Source organism: Nyctereutes procyonoides, unplaced genomic scaffold, assembly GCF_905146905.1.
Source record: "Nyctereutes procyonoides isolate TBG_1078 unplaced genomic scaffold, NYPRO_anot_genome, whole genome shotgun sequence".
Classification (NCBI taxonomy): domain Eukaryota; kingdom Metazoa; phylum Chordata; class Mammalia; order Carnivora; family Canidae; genus Nyctereutes; species Nyctereutes procyonoides.
The window spans coordinates 97,403,658-97,425,780 of NW_026575125.1; positions in this window are offsets into that span (position 1 = coordinate 97,403,658).

Sequence of the window (22,123 nt, forward strand, 5' to 3'; positions counted from 1 at the left end):
GATAGGTAAAAACTCACTATTGCTATTTTGTTGTTTTCTGGCTATTCTTAGTTCCCTTGTTCCTATTTCCTCTCTTGCTGTCTTCCTTTGTAAACTGAAAGTTTTCCGTAATGGTATTCTTTGATTCTCTTCTCTTTATCTTATATTTCTCTACTTTAGGTTTATACCTTGTGGGTACCCTGATGCTTACTTGAAATAACTTATTGATATAGCAGTTTATTTAAGCTAATAAAAAACTTTATTTGCAAACTACTGTTTTTACTCACTTTTTACTTATTCTGTTTTTGATGTCACATTTTACATCTTTTTATGTAGTGTATTTTGTGGATATTTTGAATGATCTGTTTGCTACATCATGTATTACCATATTGTTAGACTCAGTTTCTGGAGATTAAATTTGTTTCTTTTTTGGGGTGATGTATCCAACTTTTAAACTTTCCTTAACTCTTTATGTTGGTATCTGTTTATTAGCAAAATCATCCAGTTCTCTCAGTCTTCCTGGACTAGACGTGTACAGGAGGAGAACCTCACCAGTCTGGCAAGAGATTCTGAAAGACTCAAAACTTTGTGCTAGTACAAACTACCACAGTTGTTATGAGTGGCTTCCTGGCATGTAGAATATTTTTATCCCATCAGGACTCTGAGATAGCTGAGACAAAATCCAGTACCTTACGTAGGCCTAAGAATGTCAAAATATTGAACATGTAGTCCAACACTCCCTCTACAGAGATAAGTTGGATCTGGGCTTTTAACCTACTCACTATGTGCTTAGCTGGAAGAAGGGACTATGATGAGTTCTTTTGTATTGTACAAACAACTATATTTGTTCTCAGTGGTCCTCAGGTGTCTAGAGTATACCAGGTCCTTTCAGAGCTCTAAGATATACAAAACAGAAGCCAGTACCTTTGTTAGACTACAAAAAGTTTGGATGTTGGATATATAATCCACCTTTAACCCTTCCAGGAAGAAACTAGGAGCTGAGGATTTCTTTCTGATAATATGACACTATGCTTGAGACAGGGATTCTGGTGAAATGGTCTTTTCTATCTTCCTACCAGTTTCAATGTGCTACTTTCACACTCACTTCAGGTTTTGGAGCCTCTTAACTAGTTTCTGGATTTCTCAAAAAAGGAATTTGTCCATTAATTGTTGTTAAATTAGTGTGTTAATGGATTTTTTTGTAAAAGAGTGAGAGGAAAGGTAGGCAAAAGGTGAAATGTGGTAGAAGGTAGAAAGATGCCATTTCAACAAAGAACATACGTTCTCCTCATGATGAAATGAGTCTCAGACATGTTCACCCCACACACTATGAACAATTATGAAAGTGAAAAAAATATACAAGGTAACTGTTTTCAGTAATTGGGCAAGATATATCTCTGAACTGAAATCCCTGTGATTAAATAATTAGCATGACCACACTGACCTGCAGTAAACTATCAAGTGGTCTAACAAACAAAAGTTAAAGATCTAAAAAAAAAAAGTAGAAAGGAAAAGAGTAGGAGAAAAACTATGTAGGATATGCATTTTCACCTCTGTAGTATAAATAACTTGAAAATTTTCACTCTAATCCTTAAAACAAGAAAAAGTAAAACTGAAAAGTGAGTTTTTCCCTATCAAAAAACAGGTTGCAAGGTAAACCACCACCACAAAATCTGTAGAAATAGAAGTAAACAGATTTGCAGCTGAGATTGGCTTACTTGTACCAGAAGCCACAGGATGTATAAACTTATTGGAACACTGAAGTGATAATTTTGACAAATTTTGAGGGCTCAGGGTAAATTACTATCAAAGTAAAAAAAGAAAAATCTTTATCAAAAGTTAAATACTATGAATTTTTGTATGTTTTACCTTAAAAATAGCACCAGGTTCTCATAGTAAAGATCTGAAAAAAGATCTCCCCTCTTGTATCTGGCAGGGAATGGGAAGAATAATTTTTGTAAAATGTTTCAAAAGACTTCCAAAAACAAAGAGTCACTCTACAGAGAATAAGATTTTACCAGAACCTTATTCCAACTGGGAAAAGGGCATTATTCCTAACCCATTCTCCTCTAGACCTTTGTCTCATCAAACTGGGAAGAGGTATACCTCTGAAGAAACATGTATGAGTCTCAGAGTCCCGAGATATAAGCCCAATAAAACACCGAGATTCAACATAAGACAATAGAAAGCTTCCCTCTCCACAACTTATTACCACACCAACAGGTTGCGGTATCATTGTGGATTAGAAATAAAAGATCTATAAGATGGCAGATATTCTCTGAAAATAAGTACCCAGAGAAGCTGAAAATGAAGAGAGGAAACAAAAGGAGGGACACAAGAGGAATTTTAAATCTCTAGCAGCTACAGAAAGAGCACGAATCATGAATCATCTGACTCCTAACCATATTAACATAAATCTTTGCACTACAAGTCTATTCTCCTCAGATACTTCATTGATACAACATGAAATACTTTCAAAATCATTACAAGGTAGAGGAGATCTGGTTAACTTGGCAGAGTAGTAGGGGACCCTCTGCCTCATGTTTCAAACATAACTAGATAAATATCAAAACATTCTGAACACCCAGAAACTTGATCTGAGGGCTAAGAGAACAAAGTACACAAATAAAGAGGAAAAAAAGAGGCCACATCATGAAAGTTAGGAGGTGCAAGGATGTGATTTGGGGGAAAAAGAGTCAGTGGTGTTATACAGGGGAAGAAGCCCTGATCAAGGTGAGAGGAGAGAAAGAAAGAGGTGGCACTGTCTGTCCGGGGACAAAAGAGCCAGTGAGTACCATTGAGCTGCTCCATTCATTAGCAAAGGAGCAGAAGCCCTTGCTGAGGGCAACTAACCTGGATGGGCTTTCTGATGTGTTTTTCCATAAACCCCAAGCCCCTGTGTGTTCATGTGACTTCCCTTCTGGGACAAACTGACACCAGCCACAATATAGTGAGACACTCACCCAGAGGATAGTATGAGCTCATGCCATGCCAACTCCCTAAAATTTGGAGATTTGAAATCCAGCCAGCATGCATGAGATAAAACATAGGAGCACTGTGCTGCCAGGTGGGCAAATGGCTTGGACACAGACAGGGAGAAGGCAGGAATATTAATGATGCCTGGGATGTATGATGAAGGAATGTTCACTTTTATGGGAGGGCTTCCTGAACAGCAGTGAGCACAAACTTCCCTCTCCTGTGGTGACAGCTCTGGATGATGCCATTTTTATCCAAACCCATCAGCATGGACAGACTTCAGTGAGCAGCACAGCTCCCACAATGGAGACTTGAGCCACTTACAACAAGCCCCTAACCCCTGTACTCTGCAGATGCTTCTTTACTAGAGCTAGTGGGCCAGAAAGTCAAAGCAGAAGGGGGGCCCTCCCCCAGAAGACCAGCACAAACTCCTCACATGTACTAATTCTACTGATCCAAGAGTGTTGCAAAGCTTCAGTACTAAAGGAAATAGGATCTAGTCTCTTTTAACAAGTAGACTAAAAATTATCTACTAAAAACTTGCAACACGGGATCCCTGGGTGGCGCAGCGGTTTGGCGCCTGCCTTTGGCCCAGGGCGCGATCCTGGAGACCCGGGATCAAATCCCACGTCAGGCTCCCGGTGCATGGAGCCTGCTTCTCCCTCTGCCTATGTCTCTGCCTCTCTCTCTCTCTCTCTCTCACTGTGTGCCTATCATAAATAAAAATAAAAATAAATATTTAAAAAAAAACTTGCAACACAGTGGACAAGATCCAAACATTCCCTACTTCAGAAAAGGAGAAATTCTGCAGAGGCCTGACCTGAGGGAAAGAGTAGCCAAAACACAATAGCAGAGTGCACACAGAATACACTGGAAACATTTTCTGAAGTGCCAAGACATGAGAAATATAGTAACTCTTTTTTAATATAGCTATTACTATCAGGAGCAGGAAACATAACAGACTTCCCTAACACACACGACAGAGATCTAGACAAAATGCCAAGATGGACGAATTCATCCCAAAGGAAAGAACAAGAAGAGACCATGGCCAGGGATCTAATCAAAACAGATAACAAATTCCTGAACCAGAGTTTAAAACAATAATCATAAGGAAACTAGCAAAGCTAAAGAAAAGTATAGAAGAAACAAGAAAGACTCTTACTGATGAGAAGAAATATCTAAAATCTAGTCAGGTCAAAATTTAAAATATTCTATAATCGAGATGCAAAACTAATTGTATATAATGATCATAAGGATGGAAAAGCAGAGGTATCAATAAGTGCTATAAAAAATAAAATTATGGGGATCCCTGGGTGGCTCGGTGGTTTGGCGCCTGCCTTTGGCCCAGGGCATGATTCTGGAGTCCCAGGATTGAGTCCCATGTTGAGCTCCCTGCATGTAGCCTGCTTCTCCTTCTGCCTGTGTCTCTGCCTCTCTCTCTCTCTCTGTGTGTGTCTTTCATGAATAAATAAATAAAAATTTAAGAAAAAATAAAAAGTAAAACATAAAATAAAATTATGGAAAATAATAAAGCTGAAAAGAACAGTGAAAGAAAAATATTGGATCATGAATGTAGACTTAGGGAACTCAGCAATTCCAGAAAGTGTAATAACATTTGCAGCAGAGGAGTCCTAGAAGAAGGGGAAAAGGAGGCAGAAGGTTTATTTGAAAAAATTATAGCTGAAAACTTCCCTAACCTGAGGAAGGAAACAAACATCCAAAACAAAGAGGCACAGAAAACTCCCATTCTAATCAGCAAAAGCAGACCAACACCAAGATATATATAGTAAAAAATTGAAAAAATGGGGAGATAAGGAAATAATCCTGAAAGTAGCAAGGGTAAAGAAATTGTAAACCTACAAGGGAAGATGAATCAAGTCGGCAGCAGATCTTTCCACAGAACCCTGGCAGGCCAGAAGGGAGTAGCATAGTTTCAATGTGCTGAATGGGAAAACTATGCAGTCAAGAATACTTTATCCAACAAGGTTGTCATTCAGAATGAAAGAAGAGATAGTTTCCCAGACAAAAAATTAAAATAAACAAAGTAATTTATAACCACTAAACCACCGCTGTAAAAAAATATTAAATGGGGCTCTTTGAGTGGGAAAGTCTAAAAGCAAAAAAGACTAGGAAGAGCAGAGAAAATCTACAAAAACTTTGACTTTACAAGTAATGCAATGGCACAAAATATATAACTATCAATAATAACTCTGAATTTAAATGGAATAAATACTCCACTCAAAAAACATAGGGTATCAGAATAGATAAAAAGAAAATAAATAAACTCATCTATATGCTGCCTACAATAGACTCATTTTAGACAAAAAGACATCTGCAGATTGAAAGTGAGTGGATGGAGAACAATTTATCATGCTAATGGCTGCAAAAGAAAGAGTAGCCATATATATATCACAAAAATAGGTTATAAACCAAATACTGTAAAAAGAGATGAAGGAGGGCACTACATCATAACAAAGAGGTCTATGCAACAAGAGGATTTAACAATTGTAAATATTTATTCCCTGAACATGGAAACACCCAAATATATAGATGAATTAATAACAAATTTAAAGGAACTCAGTGGGCAGCCTGGGTGGCTTAGAAGTTTACTCCCGCCTTCAGCCCAGGACCTGATCCTGGAGACCTCGGATCAAGTCCCACGTCAGGCTCCCTGCATAGAGCCTGCTTCTCCCTCTGCCTGTGCCTCTGCCTCTCTCTCTATCTATCTCTATCTCTATCTCTATCTATCTCTATCTCTATCTCTATCTCTATCTCTATCTCTATCTCTATCTCTATCTCTATCTATCTCTCTCTGTCTCTCATGAATGAATAAATAAAATCTTTAAAAAAATAAATGAACTCAGTGGTAGCAATACAATAATAGTAGGGGACTTTACAATCACATTTGCAGAACAACTAAGCAGAAAATCTACAAGGAAACAATGGCTTTGAATGACACACAGGACCAGAGGTACCTGTTAACAGTTATATTCAGAACATTTGATCCTAAAGAAGCAGAATACACATTCTTTCTGAGTGCATGTGGAACATTCTTCAGAATAGATTGCATACTGGGGTCACAAATCAAGCCTCAAACAGTACAAAATATTACAGTCATAACAAGCATATTTCCAGACCACAACACTATGAAACTTGAAGTCAACCATAAGAAAAAATTTGGAAAGACCACAAATACATAGAGGTTAAAGAACATCCTATAAAGAATGAATGAATTAACGAGAAATTTAAAGAAGAATTAAAAAAAATACATGGAAGCAAATGAAAATGAAACACAATAGTCCAAAACCTTTGAGATGCAGCAAAAGTGATCCTATGATGGAAGCGTATAGCAATATAGGCCTACTTCAAGAAGCAAAAAAAGTCTCAAAAACCTAACCTTACACCTAAAAGGGAGCTGGAGAAAGGAAGAGCAAATAAAACCTAAAGCCAGCAGGAGAAGAGAAATAATAAAGAATATAACAGAAATGAATGATACAGAAAAAAAGCATAAAAGAGATCAATGAAACTAAGAGATCGTTCCTTGAAAGAATTAATGAAATTCATAAACCGCTAGCCAGACTTATCAAAGAGAGAAACAATTCAAATAAATAAAATCATGAATAAGAAAAGATCACAACCAATACCACAGATATACAATTATAAGAGAATATTATGAAAAATTATATACCAAAAAATTGAAAAATCTGAAGAAATGGATGACTTCCTAGAGACATATAAACTACTAAAACTGAAACAGAAAGAAATAAAAATATTGAAGAGAACCATAGCCAGCAAAGAAATTGAATCTGTAATCAAGAATCTCCAAACAAAATTTCAGAACCGTATGGCTTACCAGGGGAATTCTACCAAACATTTAAACACGATTTAATATCTATTTTCCTCAAACTGTTTCAAAAAATAGAAATATAAGGAAAAGTTCCAAACTCATTCTACAAGGCCAGCATTAGTTTGATTCCAAAACCAAAGACTCCACTAAAAAATGAGAACTACAGGCCAATATTCCTGATGAACATGGATGCAAAAATTCTTTTTAAACTATTTATTTATTTATTTATTTATTTATTTATTTATTTATTTATTTATGAGAGAGCACAAGCTGGAGGAGCAGAGGGAGAGAGAGAATCCCAAACGGACTTTCCACTGAACATGGAGCCCCACATGGGACTTGATCCCAGGACCCTGAGATCATGGCATGAGCCAAAACATAGAGTTGGATGCTCAACCAACTGCACCATCCAGGTACCCCTGGATACAATAGTTCTTAATAAGGTAGCAAATTGAATCAAATTGTACCTTAAAAGAACCATTCACCATGATTAAATGGGATTTATTTCTGTGCTGCACGGGTGGTTCAATATATACAAATAAATCAACATCATGCACCACATTAATAAAAGAAAGGATAAGAACCATAATGTCTTCTCAATGATGCAGGAAAAGCATTTGACAAAATACAGCATCCACTCTTGATAAAAACTTTCAACAAAGTAGGGATAGAGGGAATATATACATCAACATCATAAAGATCATACACAAAAAATGCACAGCTATTACCATCTTTAATGGGGAAAAACTTAGAATTTTTTCTCTACAGTCAGGAATAAGACAGTGATGTCCATTCTCACAATTGTTTTTAACATAGTAGTAGAAGTACTAGCCTCAGCAATCAAACAACAAAGAGAAATAAAAGATACCCAAATCAGCAAGGAAGAAGTCAGATTTTCACTATTAACTGACATGATACTTTCTGTAGAAAACCTGATAAATTCCACCAAAAAGATTACTAGAACTAATATATGAATTCAGTAAAGTTACAGGATACAAAATCAAAGTATAGAAATCTGTTTCATTTCTATACACAAATAATGAAGCAGCAGAAAGGGAAATTAAGGAAAGCATTCCATTTAAAATTGCACCAAAACCCATAAGATATCTAGAAATAAACCTAACCAAAGGGCATAAGATCTGTACTCTTAAAACTATTGAACACTTATGAAAGAATTTGGAGATAACACAGAGAAGTGGAAAAATATTCCATGTTCATGAATTGTAAGAACAAATAATAAAAAATAAAAAAACAAATATTGTTAAAATGTCTATTCTACCCAAAGCAATCTACATATTTAATGCAACCTCTATCAAAATACCATAAGTATTTTTCAAAATGCAGAACAAAGAATCCTAAAATCTGTATGGAACCAGAAAAAAAAAACCCTGAAAAGCCAAAGCAATCTTATAAAAGAAAAGCAAAGGTGGAGGCATCAAAATTGTGAACTTCAAACTATATTACAAAGCTGTAGTGATCAAGACAGTATGGCACTTGCATAAAAGTAGACACATATATCAATGAATCAGAATAGAAAACCTAGGGATGGAACCACAACTGTTTGGTCAACTAATCTCCCACAAAACAAGAAAGAATATCCAATAGAAAAGATAGCCTCTTCAACAAATGTCATTTGAAAACTGAACAGCAACATACAGAAGAACTTAGACCAATTTCCTGTACCATACAAGAACATAAATTCAAAATTGATGAAACATCTAAATGTGAGATGGGAAACCATCAAAATTCTAAAGAACACAGGCAGCAATGTTTTTGACATCAGCCATAACAACTTACTAGACATGACTCTGGAGGCAAGGGAAACTGTTTATAGCAGTGTTATCAACAATAGCCAAATTATGGAAAGAGCCCAAATGTCCATTGACTGATGAATAGATAAAGAGGAAGATATATATATATAACTTATATATAACTTATTATATAATAATAATTAATATATAATAATTAATATAAGACTATTATTATATAATATATATATATTACTCAGCTCTCAAAATGAATAAAATAATATCATTTAAAATGACATGGATGATCAGAAAGGGAGACAGAACATGAAAGACTCCTAACTCTGGGAAACGAACTAGGGGTGGTGGAAGGGGAGGTGGGCGGGGGGTGGGGGTGACTGGGTGACAGGCACTGAGGTGGGCACTTGACGGGATGAGCACTGGGTGTTATTCCATATGTTGGCAAATTGAACACCAATAAAAAATAAATTTATAAAAATGAAAAAAATTAAAAATAATAAAGAAAAATAAAATTAAAAAAATAAAATGACATGGATGGAGCTAAGGTATATTATGCTAAGCAAAATAAGTCAGTCAGAGAAAGACAAATACCATATGCTATCACTCATATGTGGAATTTAAGAAGCAGATGAACATAGGGGAAAAATGGAGAGAGGCAAACCATAAGCGATTCTTAACTATAGAGAACAAACTGAGGGCTGATGGAAGGAGTTGGTCAGGGTATAGGTTAAATCAATAATCAGTATTAAGTAGTGCACTGGGTGTTATATGTAAGTGATGAATCACTAAATTCTATTCCTGAAATCAATATTACACTGTATGTTATTACTAGAATGTACATAAAAATTTGAAACAAACAAACAAAAAAGAAAAACACATCACAAGGCATAATGAAAAGAAGACGAAGCACAATATAAAGAGAAAAAGCAACCATCAGGACTAACTCATATGTAGCAGAGTCTTGATAATTACCAGAAAAGGAAATTAAAGTAATATTATTACTATGTTATGGACTCTAATGGAAAGTAGACAACATGAAGAAACAAATGATGAAAATCGAGATAAGAAAATCCATAAAAATATATAAAAATCAAAGTACTGTATTGTAAGCAAAAAATCACAGAGTAGAAGATTCTAAGGACCTATCTCTCCACAGAAACACTGCATAAATAAGCAAAAACTGTCAGTATCAATTTTGTTAGAGCAATGAGAAATAGTCAAAGGATTATAGCTTCCAATTGGACACTGAATCAAATAATCGTTGACTTGAATAAGATCAATAGAGTTTTATATCATTTTAATTTAGTCTTACCCAACTCTATACCTGGTATGGCAGTAGTTTTGAAGGTTGCAGTTTGTATTCCCAGTGAACCTGTATCGTGAAGGAGCAGAATAGACCTTGTTGTCAAGTAATTGTGTTTGTCTGTTTGATTTCTCTGTGGCTTCCCCTCATTGATCACTCAAAGGTGCTTGCATTTATCTCACCTCAATAAGAACTCTCTCATGAAAGAAAAGTAGCTAAGGGCACTGTTCATCAAAAATTATGAAAAGCAAATTAACAAACCCCTGTTGCCTGTATCAGGATATTAGAGTTGGGTCAAGCAACAGACAAACCAAAAAGCTGGGAGAGTATTAATTTGGGGCATAGGAGTTTTAAAACTCCTGAATTAATGGAGTACCTAGAAAACTACATGCATGCTCATGGCTAAACAAATGTTCTGAAAAGGACTGGGATAAATCTTTAAAGAATAGATTAATTGAAATTATTCAGTCCAAGGAACAGAAAGAGATAAAATAAGCAGAGTATAGGGGGAAGGAAGGAAGAGAGCAGAGAAAGTTTGAAAAGCTATATGAAGAAATACTGGAAAAAAATTCCAAAATATGATAAATCCATAAACCTACAAATTCAAGAATTTTAGTGAACTTCAAGTAAGATAAAAACAGATATAAAAAAGATAAAAATAGATATACAGCAATATACATTATGATAAAACTTCTAAAAACTAAAGACAAAGACAAAGAGAGAATTGTCATTGTGAAACAACTTGTAGTATACAGGGATCCTCAATAAGATTAACAATTTCTCAACAGAAACCATAAAAGCTAGAATGTATAGGATAACATATTTAAAGTGAAATAAACTTCAACCAAGAATTCTAATCTGACTAAACTATACTTTAAAAATTAAGGAGAAATTAAGAAACTCCCAGATTAACAAAAAAGCTGAACTACTTAATCGTTAATAAATCTCCCCTAAAAGAAATGTTAATAAAAATCTTTTAGGCTAAATTAAAGAATACTAAGCATTAGCTCAAGCCATAAGGAGGAATAAAAAAATACACCGGCAAATTACCTTCATTGGTAAATATGCAATCCAGTATTATTGAATTTTGAGTTGTAACTCCTTTTCTCAAATATTATTTAAAACACAAATGAATACAATAATAATTATAAAATAATATTAATGGACATATGAGCTATAAAGGTGTAATTTGTTACAGCAACAACAAAGGAAAAAGAATGGAGATATATAAGAACAGAATTTTTGTATATTATTGAATTTCAGTTTGCATTAATTAACAAAATTGTTATAAATTTAAGATATTAATTGTAATCTCTGGAAACAAAGCAAATGAATAAAGGGGGAAAAAGAGAGGGAGAAGCAAACCAAGAAACAGACTCTTAACTATAGAGAACAATGTGATGGTTACCAGATGGGGAGGAGAATGGGGGAATGGCTTAAATACGTGATGGGGATTAAGGAGTATACTTGTTGTGAGAGCACTGGGTGTTATATGGAAGTGCTGAATCACTATATTGTACACCGGAAACCAGTATTTTTTTTTTACCAGAAACCAATATTACACTGTAAGTGAACTAACTGGAATTTAAATAAAAACTTTAAAAAATACAAAAAGCAAAGAAAAATGAAACTAAGTCCTTCTGTGTCAATAATTACTGCAAATGAAAATGAATTAAATTCTCTAATTAAAAGACAGGGTTCTAATGGTTTATTGTTTTATTTCCCTTGCAGGAAGTAAAGGAGCCATATCTAGAAAAATGTTCCTACAGCTGACGTCAGGTAAATTACTCTATGTGCTCTCTCCTAGGATTTTTAGTTGAAGGTCTCACATTTTGGGTTTGTTTTTGTGTATGGTATAAGAAAATAGTTTACTTTCATGCATTTGAAGTTTTCCCAACACCATTTGTTGAAGAGACTTTTTCCCATTGTGTATTCTTGCCTCCTTTGTTGAATACTAATAGACCATATAAGCATGAGTTTATTCCAGAGTTCTCTATTCTACTCTATTAATCTATGTGTCTATTTTTGTGCCAGCACCACACTGTTTTGATTCCTACAGTTTTGATATATAACTTGAAGTCTGGAATTGTGATACATCCAGTTTTGTTTTTCTTTTTCAAATCACTTTGACTATACAATAAAATAACATGCTTCTGCACAGCAAAGGAAACAATTGACAAAACTAAAAGACAATCTACTGAATGGAGAAGATACTTGCAAATGGCATATCTGATGAACGGTTAGTATCCAACATATATAAAGAAATTATGCAACTAAACACCAAAAAAACAAATAATCCAATTTAAGAAATGGGCAGAAGACATGAGCAGATATTTCTCCAAAGAAAACATACGGGTGGTCAATAGACTCATGAAAATATATTCAACATCATTCATCATCAGGGAAATGCAAATCAAAACTATAATGAGATGTCTCCTCACACTTATCCGAATAGCTAAAATCAAAAACAAAAGAAAAAAGTGTTAAGATATGGAGAAAAGGGAGCACTTTTGGACTGTTGCTGGGAATGCAAACTGGTATAGCCAGTATGAAGACAATACAAAGTTTCCTCAAAGGGTTAAAAATAAAACTACTCTATGATTTAGTAAACATTCTACCGGGTATTTATGCAACACTAATTCAAAGGGTTACCTGCACCCTTATGTTTATTTCAGCATTATTTATAATAGCCAAATTATGGAAGCAGCCTATGTGCCAATCAATACATGAATGGATAAAAAGGTGAGATATATCTATATATACATATATAGATAACAGGTATAGATATATAGCTATATCTCAATTATTCAGGTATAAAAAAAGAATGAAATCTTGTTATTTGCAACCACATAGATAGAGCTAAAACTATTATCCTGAGGGAAATAAGTCTATCAGAGAAAAACAAATACCATGTGATTCCACTCATATGTGGAATTTGAGAAATGGAAAAAAAACAAGGGAGAGAGACCAACAAAGAAACAGACTCTTAACTATAGAGAACAAAGTGTTCATTACCAGAAGGAAGGTAGGTAGGGGGATAGGTAAAATAGGTGATGGGGATGAAAGAGTACTCTTATGATGAGCACTAAGTAATATATAGAATTGTTTTGTACACCTGAAACTAATGTAACACTGAATGTCAACTATACTGGAATCAAAATATAATTTAATTTTTAAAAAATAAGTGGAGAGATTGTGAGAAAAATTAAAATGTAATATCATATGTAAAGTTCTTTGAATATTATCTGAAACATATTAGTTCCCCAATAAGTGATTGTTATGAAAAAACAAATATATAAAGATACACACTGACAGAATGGATAAAAATATATAATCCAATTTTATGCAGTTTAGATAGACTCATTTTAGGTCCAATGATACATATAGATTAAGTGAAAGGATGCAAAAAAGGTTAAATTAAAAAATTATGAAAGGATATTAAACAGTAATAGAATGGTATATTCATCAATAAGATAAAAAATTATAAACAATTTATGCCTAACAACTGAGTCCCCAAATATATGAAGGAAAAATTGCCAAAAATGAAGAGAGAAATACACAGTCCTACAAAAATATTTGGATACTTCAACACTCCACTTTCAATAGTGCATAGAACATTGAAGATAGAAGATCAATAAAAGGAAAAGAAGACTTAACACTATAAACCAAATATTTCTAAAAGACTAAAACAAACTCTATACCCCCAAACAGCAGAACATACCTTTCAAGTTCACATGGGGCATTCTCCTAGATCACGTTAGGCCAATAACCAAGTCTAAGTAAATTTTTAAAGTTTGAAATCATACAAAGTATCTTTTTCAACTACAATGCAATGAAACAAAAAATATCAATAACAGAATGAAAACTTAAAACTTCACAAGTATGTATTTTGGCAACAATTTTTAGATACAACATCAAAGACATAATCCATAAAAGAAATAATTGACAAACTCAACTTTATTAAAATTAAAACCTTCTGTGCTGTTAAAGACAATATCAAGAGAATGAGAAGACAAGCCACAGACTTAGGTAAAATATTTGCAAAACACATATCTAACAAAATATTATTATCCAAAACATATAAAGAACTTATAAAAACCAACAACAAGAAAACAAACACCTTAGTTAAACATAGTCAAAAGTCTTGAATAGACACCTAATAAAAAATATAGATATGGCAGGGCAGCCCCAATGGCCCAGTGGTTTAGTGCTGCCGTCAGCCCGAGGTGTGATCCTGGAGACCCGGGATCGAGTCCCATGTCAGGCTCCCTGCATGTGGCCTGCTTCTCCCTCTGCCTGTGCCTCTGCTTCTGTGTGTGTGTGTCTGTCATGAATAAATAAATTAAAGATACATATATAGATAGATATGGCAAATAATCAATTATAAAAATACTATGTCATCAAGAAAATGCAAAGGAAAGCCATAATGAGATAATAGTACACACCTGTTAGGATGACCAGTATCCAAAATATTGACAACACCAAATGCTGGTGAGAATATTGTATATCAGAGCTCTCATTCATTATTGGTGGAAATGTAAAATGGTACAAGCTCTTTGAAAGACGGTTTGGCAGATTATTACAAAAATAAACATGTTCTTACTATGATATCCAGTAGTTGTGCTCCACGGTATTTACCCAACAGAGTTGAAAACGTATGTGTGCACAAAAACTTGCACATACATCTTTATAGCAACTTTATTCATGATTGCCAAATCATGTGAGCTACTAAGATGTCCTTCAGTAAGTGAATGGATAAATTGGCCCATCCAGAAGATGGGATAGCATTTACTGTTAAAAATAAATGAGCTACCAAGCCATGAAAAGACATGGAGGAAACAAATACATATTACTAAGTGAAAGAAGCCAATTTGAAAAGGTTACATATTCTAAAATTGCTACTACATAGAATTCTAAAAAAGCAAATCTATTGAAAAACTTCCCAGAAGTTATTGGGGAAGGAGGAATGAATAGGAAGAGCATAGAAGATTTTTAAGAAACTAATTATTTTGTATGGTACGAAAATGGTTGATACATGTCATTAAATGTTTGTCAAAACTCATGAAGTGTACAAAACCAAGAGTGAATCTTTATGTAAACTATGGACTTTGAGTGATAATACTTCAATGTAGGTTTATTGATTATGAAAAATGTACTACTGTGGTGCAGACTACCAGTAGTGGAAGAGGTTGTGTGTTGGTAAAAGTGGGAGACAGGTAAATATGAGTACTCTGTATTTTCCACTTAATTTTGCTGTGAATCTAAAATTGCTCTTAAAAATAAAGTTTTTAATTTAAAAGTCTAAATAAAAATCCTATAAAATAGATGGTTCATTTGTGAATTATATGAAACATTTAAAGAAGAATTAACACCAATCTTACTCAAACTCTTCCAAAAACAAATGATTAAGGAGCACTTACTTATTCTATGAAGCCACATTTCATAAAAGTTGAAGGATACACATTTCATAGTCCTCTACAAAGCTATAGTAATCAAAACAGTGTCGTACTGGCATAAAGATAGATGTATAGAACAACGTAATAGAGTAAGAAGTCTAAAATAAATCACATATCTATGGTTTTCAACAATGGTATCAAGTCTATTAAATAGGAGAAGAATATTATCTTCAAAAATGTGTAAGGGGATAACTGGTCATTCATATGAAAAAAAAGCATGAATTTAAATCTCTCTCACAATTCAGAAATACAAAAATTCACTCAGTTAAATGCTATGAGCATGAGAGATATATTCTAGAAAGCTGAAGTAACTATGTCAGTTTCAGACAAAGCAGAACTCAGAGCAAGGAAAATTATCAGGGATAAATATGGACATTACATAATGAGAAAGTGGTCAATTCTCTAAGAAGAAATAACAATATTTGTGTGCCGAAAACAGAGTGACAAAATATTGGAGGCAAAAACTGATTAAACTAAAGGAGGAAATAGACAAATACACTTTTATTGTTGGAGATGTAAGCACATCTTTTTCGATAATTATTAGATCATCAAGCAGACAAAACAATTAGTAAAAATATAATTGACTCAAACAGCATTGTCAATCAACTCAATCTAATCGACATTTAGATAATACTCTTTCCAAAAACAGGAGAATATACATATTCACAAAACTCACATGGAAAATTCCAAGAGTTAGGACCAATCTGAGCCATAAAATAATTTAACAAATTTAAAGGATAGAAATCATGCAAAGTATGTAATCAGCACACAATGGCATTAAACAAGAAGTTAACAATAGATGATAGAAAATTCCAGAAGAGTTAGAAATTTAAAAGCACACTCCTAAATGTTATAAGAAGAATAAGTCTCAAGAGAAACTGAAAAATGTTTTGTTTTAAATTAAAATAAAAATATGTTTTCAAAATTTGGGAAGAACACAGAAAAAGTATCATTTATAGGAAAGTATAGAACATTAAATTTGATTAGAAAAGAATATCTGAAATCAGCAATCTAGGCCTCCATCTTAAGAAACTAGAGAAAAACAGCAATTTAATCCTAAAGTGATTATTAGAAAAGAAATAATCAAAGCTACAGAATAAATCAAAGATATTGAAACCAAGAAAATAATAGAGAAAATTAATGAAATCAAAAGCTGGTTCTTATAAATGGTCAATAATTTTGATAAACTACTAACCAGGAAAACAAACATACAAGACATAAACTATCAATAAAATAAATGAAAGATAGTTCACCACTGTTATTACTACGAAGCATAAAATGATAATAAAATAATACTATGAAGAAATCTATGCCCACATACTTGATAACTTTGATAAAATGGACCAATTCCTCAGAAGGCAAATAGTACAAAACCTCATAGAAGGAGAAACAAATAATTTTAATTGGACTATATTAATGTGAATGAATAATAAATTTCCAAAAATTAAGCACCAGGACAAAATAGTCTTAGTAGTGAATTGCACCAAATATTTAAGGAAGAAGTGATAGTAATTTGCCACAATCTTTTCAAGAAAATAGAAGTAAGAGGAACATTTCCTAATTAATTCTGAGTCAAGAATTACCCTAATATTAAGATGAGATAAATACATTACAAGGAAAGAAAACTACAGTCCAATATCTCTCACAAACATAAGTGTATGAATCATCAAGAAAATATTAGCAGATAATATCCGACATGTATGAAAAGAATTATACAGCACAAACATTTGGGATTTATTCCAGGTTTGCAAAGCTGGTTCAACATTTGAACATCAATTAAATTAATCCACTGCTTCCATAAGGTTAAAGAAGAAAAATCATGTGACTACATTAACTAATGTAGAAAAAGCAATTGGCAAAGTTTAATAACATCTATTGATTTTAAAAAATACTTATTGAACTAGGAATAGAAGAGAACTTCCTTAACTTGATAAATAACTACCAAGAAAAACACCTAAAATACTAATTAATTGTGAGAACATGGATGCTTTTCTCTAAGAGTGGGAGGAATAAGGCAAGGCTGTCCTCTCCCCCATTTTCACTAAACATTGTACTGGAAATACCTAGTGTAATAGAACAATAAAATGAAATAAAAATTATGCAGGAAGATAGAAACAAAGACTTTTGTGTTGCTGCCTTTGCAAATGACAAAATTATCTATTTAGAAAGTTTCTTAGAATTAACAAACAAAAAATACAAGAACTTATAAGCAAGCATATCAAAGTTGAAGCATAAAGGTTAATATACAAAATCAGTTGCTTTTCCACATACAAGCAATGAACAATTTGAATTTGAAATCTACAAAATAAATAATAGCATTTATAATAGCATCCCCAAAATAAAATACTTATGTATAAATCTAATAAAATATGTGCAGGATCTAAGTGTATAAAATTTAATGTGCCCAATAAAAAATCAAAGGTCTAAATGAATTGAGAGTTTTTCTTGTGTAGTTTTGAACTGGAAGATGCTATTGTTATTATGTCCAATCTTCCCAACTTTATTATCAGATTAGACACAACTCCAATCACAACCACAAGGCTGGGGACACCTGGGTGGCTCAGTGGTTGAGCGTCTGCGTTTCACTCAGGGTGTGATCCCAGTTTAGGGATCAAGTCCCACATCAGGCTCCCTGCATGAAGCCTGCTTCTCCCTCTAACTGTGTCTCTGCCTCTCTCTCTATGTCTCTCATGAATAAATAAATCTTAAAAAAAAAAACACAAGGCTGGAATACCGGGTGGCTCAGCGATTGAGTGCCTGCCTTTGGCTAGGGGTATGATCCTGGGATCCAGGATTGAGTCCCTCATCAGGGTGCTTGTGGGGAGCCTGTTTCTCCCTCTGCCTGTGTCTCTGCCCCTCTCTCTCTGTGTCTCTCATGAATAAATAATAAAATCTTAAAAAAAAACACAAGGTATTTTGTAGATGCTAACAAAGTAATTCTAAAGATTATATGGAAAGAGGAAACACCAGGAATAGCCAACATATTACTGAAAAAGAACAAAGTTGGAAGGATCTCACTGTCTAATTTCAAGATCCCATATAAACCTAAAGTAATGAAGATAGGTTGTATATAGTAAAATAATAACTATATAGGCTAGTAGAACAAAATAGAAATTCCCGAAATGAACCCACACAAACATTGCCAATTGATCTTTGCCAATGGAGCAGAGTTAATTCAATGAGAAAGAATCGTTCTTCCAACTAATGTCACCAGAACAATTAGATGTTCATAAGCAAAAACAAAAAATTATCTGATAAAGACTTTACAGATTTCAACATAATTAATTCAACAGGAATCATAGACCTAAATTTAAAATGTGGAACTATAAATATTGTAGAAGAAAACATAAGAAAATATTGGTGACTGGATTTAGCAGTGAGTTTTAGTGCAACACCAAAAACAAGATTAGTAAAAGGAAAAATAATGATTTCAACCTTATTAAAATTAAAAGAAATATTTGTTCTTTTGAAGACACAATTAAGAGTGAAAAGACAAGCTACAACCTGAGGGAAAATATTTACAAAATGTTTATCTGATAAAGGGCTTCTTTCCGATATATGCAACTCAAAAATAACAGAACAAACAACCCACAATGGACAAAAGTATAAACAAACTCTTCATGAAGGAATTATTCAGATGGATAATAATCATACGAGAAGATGATCAGCATCCCGTGTAATTAGGGAGGTGTGAATTAAAACAATGCGGTATCTCTAAACATCAATAGAATTTTAAAAAAGAAAACCATAGCTGGGGGCATCACAATGCCAGATTCCAGGTTGTACTACAAAGCTGTGGTCATCAAGACAGTGTGGTACTGGCACAAAAACAGACACATAGACCAATGGAACAGAATAGAGAATCCAGAAATGGACCCTGAACTTTATGGTCAACTAATATTCGACAAAGGAGGAAAGACGATCCACTGGAAGAAAGACAGTCTCTTCAATAAATGGTGCTGGGAAAACTGGACATCCACATGCAGAAGAATGAAACTAGACCACTCTCTTGCACCATACACAAAGATAAACTCAAAATGGATGAAAGATTTAAATGTGAGACAAGACTCCATCAAAATCCTAGAGGAGAACACAGGCAACACCCTTTTTGAACTTGGCCACAGTAACTTCTTGCAAGATACATCCACGAAAACAAAAGAAACAAAAGCAAAAATGAACTATTGGGACTTCATCAAGATAAGAAGCTTTTGCACAGCAAAGGATACAGTCAACAAAACTCAAAGACAACCTACAGAATGGGAGAAGATATTTGCAAATAACATATCAGATAAAGGGCTAGTTTCCAAAATCTATAAAGAACTTATTAAACTCAACACCAAAGAAACAAACAATCCAATCATGAAATGGGCAAAAGACATGAAGAGAAATCTCACAGAGGAAGACATAGACATGGCCAACATGCACATGAGAAAATGCTCTGCATCACTTGCCATCAGGGAAATACAAATCAAAACCACAATGAGATACCACCTCACACCAGTGAGAATGGGGAAAATTAATAAGGCAGGAAACAACAAATGTTGGAGAGGATGCGGAGAAAAGGGAACCCTCTTACACTGTTGGTGGGAATGTGAACTGGTGCAGCCACTCTGGAAAACTGTGTGGAGGTTCCTCAAAGAATTAAAAATAGACCTGCCCTACGACCCAGCAATTGCACTGTTAGGGATTTACCCCGAAGATTCAGATGCAATGAAACGCCGGGGCACCTGCACCCCGATGTTTCTAGCAGCCATGTCCACAATAGCCAAACTGTGGAAGGAGCCTCGGTGCCCATCGAAAGATGAATGGATAAAGAAGATGTGGTTTATGTATACAATGGAATATTACTCCGCCATTAGAAACAACAAATACCCACCATTTGCTTCAACGTGGATGGAACTGGAGGGTATTATGCTGAGTGAAGTAAGTCAATCGGAGAAGGACAAACAGTGTATGTTCTCACTCATTTGGGGAATATGAATAATAGTGAAGGGGAATATAAGGGAAGGGAGAAGAAATGTGTGGGAGATATCAGAAAGGGACACAGAACATAAAGACTTCTAACTCTGGGAAATGAACTAGGGGTGGTGGAAGGGGAGGAGGGCGGGGGGTGGGGGTGAATGGGTGACGGGCACGGAGGGGGACACTTGACGGGATGAGCACTGGGTGTTATTCTGTATGTTGGTAAATTGAACACCAATAAAAATTAATTTATAAAATAAAAAAAATAAAAAATAAAATATAAAAAAAAGAAAATTACAAATGAGTATCAGTGTCAATTGCTGAGGATACAGACTAACAGAAACTCTCATTCACTGCTGATAGAAGTACAAAATGGTACAGTCATTTTGGAATTCAGCTATCAGTCTCCTACACAGACATGGATAGACGTAGCTTTTTCTATAAATAAACATGGCATAAACATGAATTTATGAACCAGCAATCATGCTCCTGGGATTTATACAAATGACTTGAAAACATAACCACACAGAAAAGGGATCCCTGGATGGCTCAGTGGTTTGGCGCCTGCCTTTGGCCCGGGGCGCTATCCTGGGGTCCTGGGATCGAGTCCCGAGTAGGGCTCCCGGCATGGAGCCTGCTTCTCCCTCTGCCTGTGTCTCTGCCTCTCTCTCTCTCCCTCTCTCTCTCTATGTCTATCATGAATAAATAAAAATCTTTAAAAAAAATAACCACACAGAAAGCTGCAGGCTGAACTATTATGTTTACAGGAACTTTAGTCATAATTGCCAAAGTTTGAAGTAACGAAAATACTGCTCAATAGTGAATAGAAAAAAATTGGTACATTTATAAAATAAAATATTATTTCATGATAAAAATAAATGTTATCAAGTCATGAAAAGCCATAGGTGAATCATAAATGTGTAATGCTAAGTGAAAGAAGATAATCTGTATGGGTTTCATACTGTATGATTCTATTTATATAACATTCCAGAAAAGGAAAAGCAAAACATAGCAACAATTGATGATTGTCAGAGCTTCAGGAGAAAAGGGGAGGGTTGACTAGTTAAAACAAATAGTTTCAGGGCAGTGAAACTAATCTGTATGATACTAAAAAGGTAGATACATGACAATGTGCATTGATGAAAACCCATGGAAATTTATAGTAAAATGAGTGACCTTAAATGAATGTAAATTTTAAAAAATCACTTAGGAGACTAAGGGACCTCAGGATGGATTATAGAATGTAACAAAATAATCTCACCGTATTAAAAATGTATACAAAATGCATGAAACAGACTCACTGTAGAGGGTGAGGTATAAAATCACTAACCTAAATAGCTTTGGAAATGAGTTGAGATTAAAAGCAAAAGATTCAGTATATAAGCACTGGACTATAATGAATTAAGTTATTTCCCTCAAGAGTAAAGGTAAACAATTCTGACACCACTATAAACATATGCTGAAATTGAACAATTAAATAAATGTATAGTGCTAAGTACGAGCCAGGTTTCTCACTGTTGGAGTAGGAGGAGGCTAACATGAGTTTGAAACATCAATATAAACTCATATTTACCTTAATATAAATACAGATATTTCTTATAAAATACTTGTATATATCTATGTACATAGGTTAGTATACACACATATATTTCCATGCTCTGTAGCTGAGAGGGCTAGAACTAATGCCACCCCAACAGCAAAGTACACACCTAGCTACCAGATCTTGAATTCTAACACTATTCTCTAATCAAAAAAGTCAAGATTTATTGAAGAAAAACCTTAAATTAGGACTATGGAAGAAAGTATAAAAAGCATCCTGTAGTGCCAAAAAGTA